The following is a 7,330-nucleotide window of genomic DNA, read 5'->3' on the forward strand; positions in this document are numbered from 1 at the left end:
CATGGTCTGCCATTACTAGTAATTACAAAAGAACATAATACCTCACAATAAAATTTCACTTGACAGTTTTGGAGATGAAATTGGTGGTATTGTGGCAGTCTCCACAAACACAAAGTTTCTTTGTATTCTAGATAATTCTTTAAACTTTCTTTTTAACAGAGATTCATTACCAAATTCTCCAAATCTATCTTTGTTCCTGACTATTGCAATATTATCTTCTCAATAGAACACTTTCTTATCAACTGATATATAATCATCGTTTTTTCTTGGCCTATCCTATGAGATCACGATTGAGCTCATAAATAACTAAAATGTAGATAATCTATAATAACTATATATTCACTTGGAAAATTGATTCCAACCCCTCGGTTTGACTTGAAATAAGAAAAATAAAAATTTCATTATCTGGGCCACTGATGTTCTTTATTCATTACTACTTTTCTAATGTTGAAGTTCTCACATCCATTCAAAAATTTACAAATTTTAAGAAGTTAAAGAAGTCTTCAATCATATCAAGGATCCCTCTTGACCTTGTTTCAATTGTGGAAGCACCATTCTAATACCTGAAGCTTTCTAGATGCTCTAACTAGCATCTCAAATATCTTTCTTACAGAATCACTCATCGGTTAGACCGAGCGATAGAGATAAGGAACCCCCAAGGAAGGAACTATGTACTGTTAACCATTGCAGCTATGTAATGCATTGAATGTCTTCGTGCAGACAGTGACATGGCTTCTGTGACGACATTACCTTTTGTGACATCGCTTCTATGTTTGCTATAACGGAATGTGAGTTTCCAATGTTACCATTGGAAGAGATAGAAATCCACCGAGAAGGCCCCTACCGATTCATACGCAATAGGTGAGAAGGCCCCATCAATCCAATGACTGAAATTTATTATGTTCCATGTTCCCACCAGAAAACTTTGAGGATGTCGTTTACACATGAGTATATCGATTGATCCATGCCCAATTGCTTTTATCTATCTATACCTCCAAGAACTTGACACCAGACACTTAGACCCTAGATTTACACATTGACAAGAGCACCAAGGGGTAGGCACAAACTTTGGTTGGGAATAGAATATAGAAATCCCACTTACTCAATTTACAATTTGGAAGGAGGAGAATTTTTTGAATGATATATTTAAGTATTAGTTGTAACAGGATCCATTAGGACCTATTAATCAGGGCGTGTTGAATAATTTTCTCTTGAAAATAAATTCTGGCACCTTGTGAAACAGTTAATTTCAGTCTTCCATATAATGCTCAAATAAAAGAATAAAATGATGATTTTACTTGCCATGGGATTCATAAATGAAGAGAATAAAGGGAAAGAAAATAATGTTGTGATCATGTTCCTCCCATGTTCAGGCATATATGAGAGTTTTGCAATAGCTGCAATAGATGTGAGGTAGCATAGAACTGCTTTCTAGAGGTGCACAAGGTCTCCATTTTTTTGTTTTGTTATTGTTTTTTTCACCTTCTGCACCAGAACCATCTTTATTTTTAAGCTTGGTAACATTTGAAGTATCAATTAAAAGCATATATGCACTTCCACAGTCTCCCAAACCTTGCAACCTCTTGTCAAATGCCTATAACATCCATGGAATTCATCTCCTTCTCAGCTGAGTCTTGTCATGACATAGTCCTCAATTGAATAAGAAAGAATCCCACCAAAAACAATTATAGTGCCTCCCAAAATGTGCTGCAGGACCAAATCATGCACTCCTCTAGGGTTCTCTAACCACAAAACCACCTTGAATACTGACAAACAAGCCCACAAAAATATGCAAGCCTGAGGCAAAAACTTGTCATGTTCCCTTGCTAGCCCCTCCATCCAATTTGCTTGACAATGAAATTCTTGTTTTCAAACCAGTAACCCAACTTTTGGCCTTCGTTAGGCTGGCTTGTTTCCCTAAAAATGCCTTTTTTTTTGCTCCACTGATTTTCTATAACCAAACACTGTAGAAAAGCTTGATCTAATTTCAAAATTCACCAAAACTCCTCAACGAAGTCCCAAACTTGGCCCAGGACTTGCTTGAATTCATCTTTTACAACATAAGTCTTCAACCAAGACTTGTCCAATGCTTGGAGCTTATCATGATTATCTATTTCTAGCCACCTTGAGGGTTGTTGAGGAAGTATGCAAAGTTGTAACTCCTCCATGTCTCTCCTCTCCATGGTTTCGGAGAGGCAACATTCAAATGAAGAGGGTGTATTATCATTGAAACTCGAGAACAATGTCGAAGAGTTTCCATGATATATTTCAAAACATCCTAAGTTAGAAACAAATAGAACTGTCTATGAAAATGAGATGTTGGTTCCTTTTTTATAATTCCCTTATCTAACATTAGCTTTCTCACGTTGACTACATCATCCCATAGAAGTAGCATAGATGTTTGACAATATCACCTATGCTCCATTCAAGTGTCTTGAGTGGTTGAGGAGGTCAACCATGCACGCATGATGCTCCACTCCAGGCTTCACCTCAAACTTTTTGCTAATTCAATCGAAATGATGCTAGCCTTCATCTACTAGTCCTTCCTGGCTGTAGGCAGATAAAATAGCAATGAATCTGATATGGCCTACATTAATGTCTTCTTTTTTTATTTCATAAAAGTGTTAGGGCATCTTCCTCATGCCCATGCATTCAATACCCACACTGCAAAGCCACTAAGTCAGCACATGAAGGAAAAATAATTGTTATGGTAACGGAGTTAGGCTTCACCTCTGCAACTTGCATTCAACTGAAGAATTTCAAGGATTCAACACTATGACCAAATTGAGTATATCTCACAATTGCCAAACTAATTACATCTATTGATACCTATCATTTTGAAGTTGATAAAAGAGTCCCAACACCTCATCACAATATCCATTCAATGAACATAACAAGAAATTATTGCATTCCATGAGATTAGATCCCTCTTTGGCATGACATCTCAGACACAGGTCTATATAGATTTGTGCTCGATGCAGGGGTAGTAGAGGATGTCACACCTCCAACTTATTGACCAATTTATGGGAGTTGTTCGGTCTATTGATCACGAGGAGCTAACGATGGATTTTGGAGCCAAATCGCAAGAAGAGAAATTACAGTAAGACCATGAAGCAAGATTCCTATGCACTATGTAGTGGGTATCTAACACCCAAAAAATGTGGTAGCATTGGTATTTGGGGGTTTAGATGTATTTATTTCAAGAAATTTAGGATATAATGATTGTAATCTCTGTGTATAAGGGGAAAATCCTTCCTTTATGTAATAGACGCATAGAGATAATGTGCTCATAGGAGCCTTAGTATGCATGTGGCATTAATCATTGGCTGGAAACCATGGTTTGGACCTGTGTGCTGCATTAAAGTTTAGAGGAGGAGCTAATAAATAAAGAGATTGTGTTTATGATGCCACATGTTGTGTATTCATGTTCATTTATCTGCTAGAATTAGGTGTTAAATCTCTCTTGATTCCTCCAATTATAATATTGTGTGGTAGAATGTATTTCTTAGTTGTATTGATACATAGGGTGCAAATTGACATGGTCCTAGCTCAAACATTTCTTCAAGAAATTGGTTGGTCTCTAGATATCCTAGGAAGATACACAACATGCAGATCCATTATTATATTCAATTTGCAAGGAAATATTGGAAATGGATTCAAATATTCTAGACTCGGATCTAATAGGACTCATGTTTGTGACAAAAGTTGAAGAATTTTGTTCCCAAAAGGTTATGAAACTTTATCAAGCAGACAAAGACTAACTAAATATAGTGCAAGTCCTTCCCAGGGTCCATCAAGAGTTCTCCTTTACTTTGAAAAAGCTCACCCACTTCCAAATAGAACAAGCAAAGATGGCAATCTCTCCTCACAAGCTTCTAAATGGGAGTCCTAATTCCTGCAGCATTTACCCTTAGAAATGTATAGCTTCCAACCTCTCTTCCTTCTGACCTAATGCCTGTATTTATAGTGCTCAAGAGGAGGTTAATCAGGTCCACCATCAATGGGATAATCCCCTCTTTGGATGGGATAGCTCCCTTATTGATGGGATAAGTTCCTCTTTGGTAGGGGTGCATGAACCATCTGGAGGCGCTCAATACACGTCGAACAACCTTCTAGAATGCTCTAGAAATGACCACAAGTAACTTTTTAAAGATGAAACTTGCGCATTTTAACCTTTACAGGGGGACGCACCTGCCCCATACAGAGCGTCCAAGGACGCAGTTTTTGTGAACATTGGGTGCGTACCCGCAGGTAAGGTTGAGAGAACCTGCGTACCCAGAGATAAATACATTTATAAAGACTTTCTCTCTTTTTTGGAGTTTGACATGGAGAGCAGAGGTATAAGACTTGCCTAAGAGGATAGCATGACTGTTGATAGAGCCATACTAACTGTAAATAGTCATGGTGACATTTTTATCATTTTTAACGAGCTTGACACAGAGAAAGAACTATGCTCGGATTCGGTTTCATGTTTACGCAAGCTTGAAACGAAAAACTATGCTTGTTATAAGTTCACATGCCCGACTTCAAAGTGAATAGGAATGCTAATGAAACAAGCTTAGGTGAAGATCTTTGACAAGAGACTAATGGATCTGGGTAGTAAAAACTAAGAAAAAGCAAAATCTAAGAGAAAAAATGCAAAAAATGGATTTTTCTTAAATTTTAGCAGGGGACGCAGGCAACCCGTTAAGACAGGTTCCCGTCTCAACCTCGTTAAAAAATGAAACTGGATGTAACGAGGATAGTTTTTTCCTGTATCAACCTCGTTAAAAAATGAAACAGGCTAGCATGAGGATAGTTCTTTTACTGAGTCAACCTCATTAAAAAATGAATCAGGTAGATTTTAGGATATGTAGGTAGATTGTAGAAAGTAGGGTTTTGAGGATAGTTCTTGTTACTGAGTCAACCTCGTTAAAAAATGAATCAGGTTTGAGGATAGTTCTTGTTACTGAGTCAACCTCGTTAAAAAAGGAATCAGGTTTGAGGATAGTTCCTGTTACTGAGTCAACCTCGTTAAAAAATGAATCAGGTATGAGGATAGTTCTTTTCTTGTGTCAAGCTCGTTTAAAAAATGAAACAAGGGTTTTGAGGATAGTTCTTTTCCTGTGTCAACCTCACTAAAAAATGAAACAACTCCCACAAGTCTTTCCAAGATCTTGAAAGTAAAGCTTCATTCCATCCACCTCATTGAATGCAATGAAGCTTGGGGGGCATGTACCTCGTTTTGCGTCATTATGCTGGGGGCATGTGAACTTATAACAAGCATAGTTTTTCGTTTCAAGCTTGCGTAAAAATGAAACCGAATCTGAGCATAGTTCTTTTCCTGTGTCAAGCTCGTTAAAAAATGAAACAAATCCTCCTCTACTTAAGTCGAGAGTCTGACTAGATCTCATAGATGTTAAATGTTTAGGTTAGTTATTTCAGTTTTTGCATAATTTTCTTATAGTTTTAGGTCGAGTCTTACAAATGATATCGTAACTCAACCTTCATTTCATCCAACTGGTTGAATGAAATGAAGCTGGGGGGCATGCGCTCTAGCAGTTACGCTTAGGGGGCATCAAGCACAGTTTTCTCTCTGTTTCAAGCTTGTGAAAAAATGAAACTACTTTGAAGCATAGTTTTTCTCTATTTCAAGCTTCTGTAAAAATGAAACCTATTTCGAGTCAATTTCAGTTATTTTCAAGACTCATTAAACTCATGAAAATACCGAGATTATTTTGCTATCTTTCATTCTCGTAAAACAAATGAAAATGCCGAGTTCTTTCCGTCTTTTCCTGCTCGTAAATTAAATTGAAAGTCGGCCATATGAGTACGTTTTTATCATTTTTTCGAACTCATTAAAACTTACGAAAAAGTGAAAACCATGAGTACATTTTTATCCCTTTTTCGAACTCATTAAAACTTACGAAAAAGTGAAATATCAGAGTCGTCTTTTAAGCTCTTTTCAGACTCCTAAAACATGAAAATATTGCCGAGCGTTTCTTTTACACTCGTTAAAACGGAATTAAAAGACGGTCCCCTTATAGCCCTTTTCTGACCGTAAAAACAGGAAAAAATTGCTGGGTTTTTGTCGTTTCAAACTCGATACTGGAAATAAAACGACGTGTCCTTGATCGCTTTTTACTTTTCAGGTCAGTGGCACTAATTATGAAAGTACTCCTTGGTCGCAAGATCAAGCGGTTCCCCCAGGTATTATTTTATACTTTTTCGGGCTTGAGGGACACAAACTTACGAAAAAGTTCACCTTGGAGTCTTTCTTAAGTTTTTTAGACTCTCTAAAATTGAAAAACACCGAGTTTCTCCTATACTGGGCTCATTAAAATTTCACAGTAAAGGACCTGTTCAATCACAAACAGGAACGAACCGCTCCTTCCTAGGGTTCGAATCAAAACTAGGTTGGACTCATCCGAAGGATGAGCTTATAATCAAGCATATGTTATCCTCCTCAAGCTTGTTAAAAATAAAGAGGTACTTGCCAGAAATGGTGGGGGAAAATAGAGAAGAATGAGCCTATTTGTTACCTTTTGTCTCAGAAGAAACTTTATTACCGCTCTTGAACACGACACTTTTCATTCACCTGGGTTGGGAAATCCTTTACCTCACAGTTGATCAAACCACTTTGAAAGTCTTCAGCCGGGTTCCGGGGGTTAACTTTGAGCCGTTTGTCACCAAGCCATCTGTTGTGTCGTTATGTGTTCAAGAGGTCTGCAAACAAAACTTTCATCTGCAAAATACTTATCATCCATTTAACCATCCCTGAGTCAGTCCTTACAGCAACATTTCTTCAACTTGAACAATGATTTCGTGTTGCGGGCTTGCCTGCAACGAGTCGCTTTCTATCAACATCAGCACATTATCTAGAGAGATGACTTAGAAATCGTCAGTACCTTGAAGTCTACATGCATCAATGGCAGGTTTCTCGCCTTTGACGTTAGTTTACATCATTGACTTTCGATCGAAGGATTCCGTGAAATGTTCGACTTCAACTCATTCATTCACATCTCATGGATTGTACTGGGTACTTTGAGAACCATTGACATTACTGGTGGTCTCTCTCATGCTTGTTAACAGTTTACATCATCGACTGGTAATAAAGTGGTTTCTACCATGTTCGACATCAACTCATTTATTCGCATGGCTAGAATCGTACCAATTCGGGAAGTAGAAATGAAGACCCTGGATCTAGTTTCCGCCATCCAGGTTGCGAGGAGTTTTGTATTCATTATCTAAGTAGACTAATCATAAACAGATGGCTGCGCCCATACTGTGTCTACAAAAGTCTATGATTATGATGTACTGCAAGATCATTCCTGTATCAGAGTAGTTAGTC

Source organism: Pinus tabuliformis, chromosome 5_2 (genome assembly GCF_031772625.1).
Source record: "Pinus tabuliformis cultivar Carrire ecotype Pingquan chromosome 5_2, CPIR1, whole genome shotgun sequence".
NCBI classification, from domain to species: Eukaryota; Viridiplantae; Streptophyta; class Pinopsida; order Pinales; family Pinaceae; genus Pinus; species Pinus tabuliformis.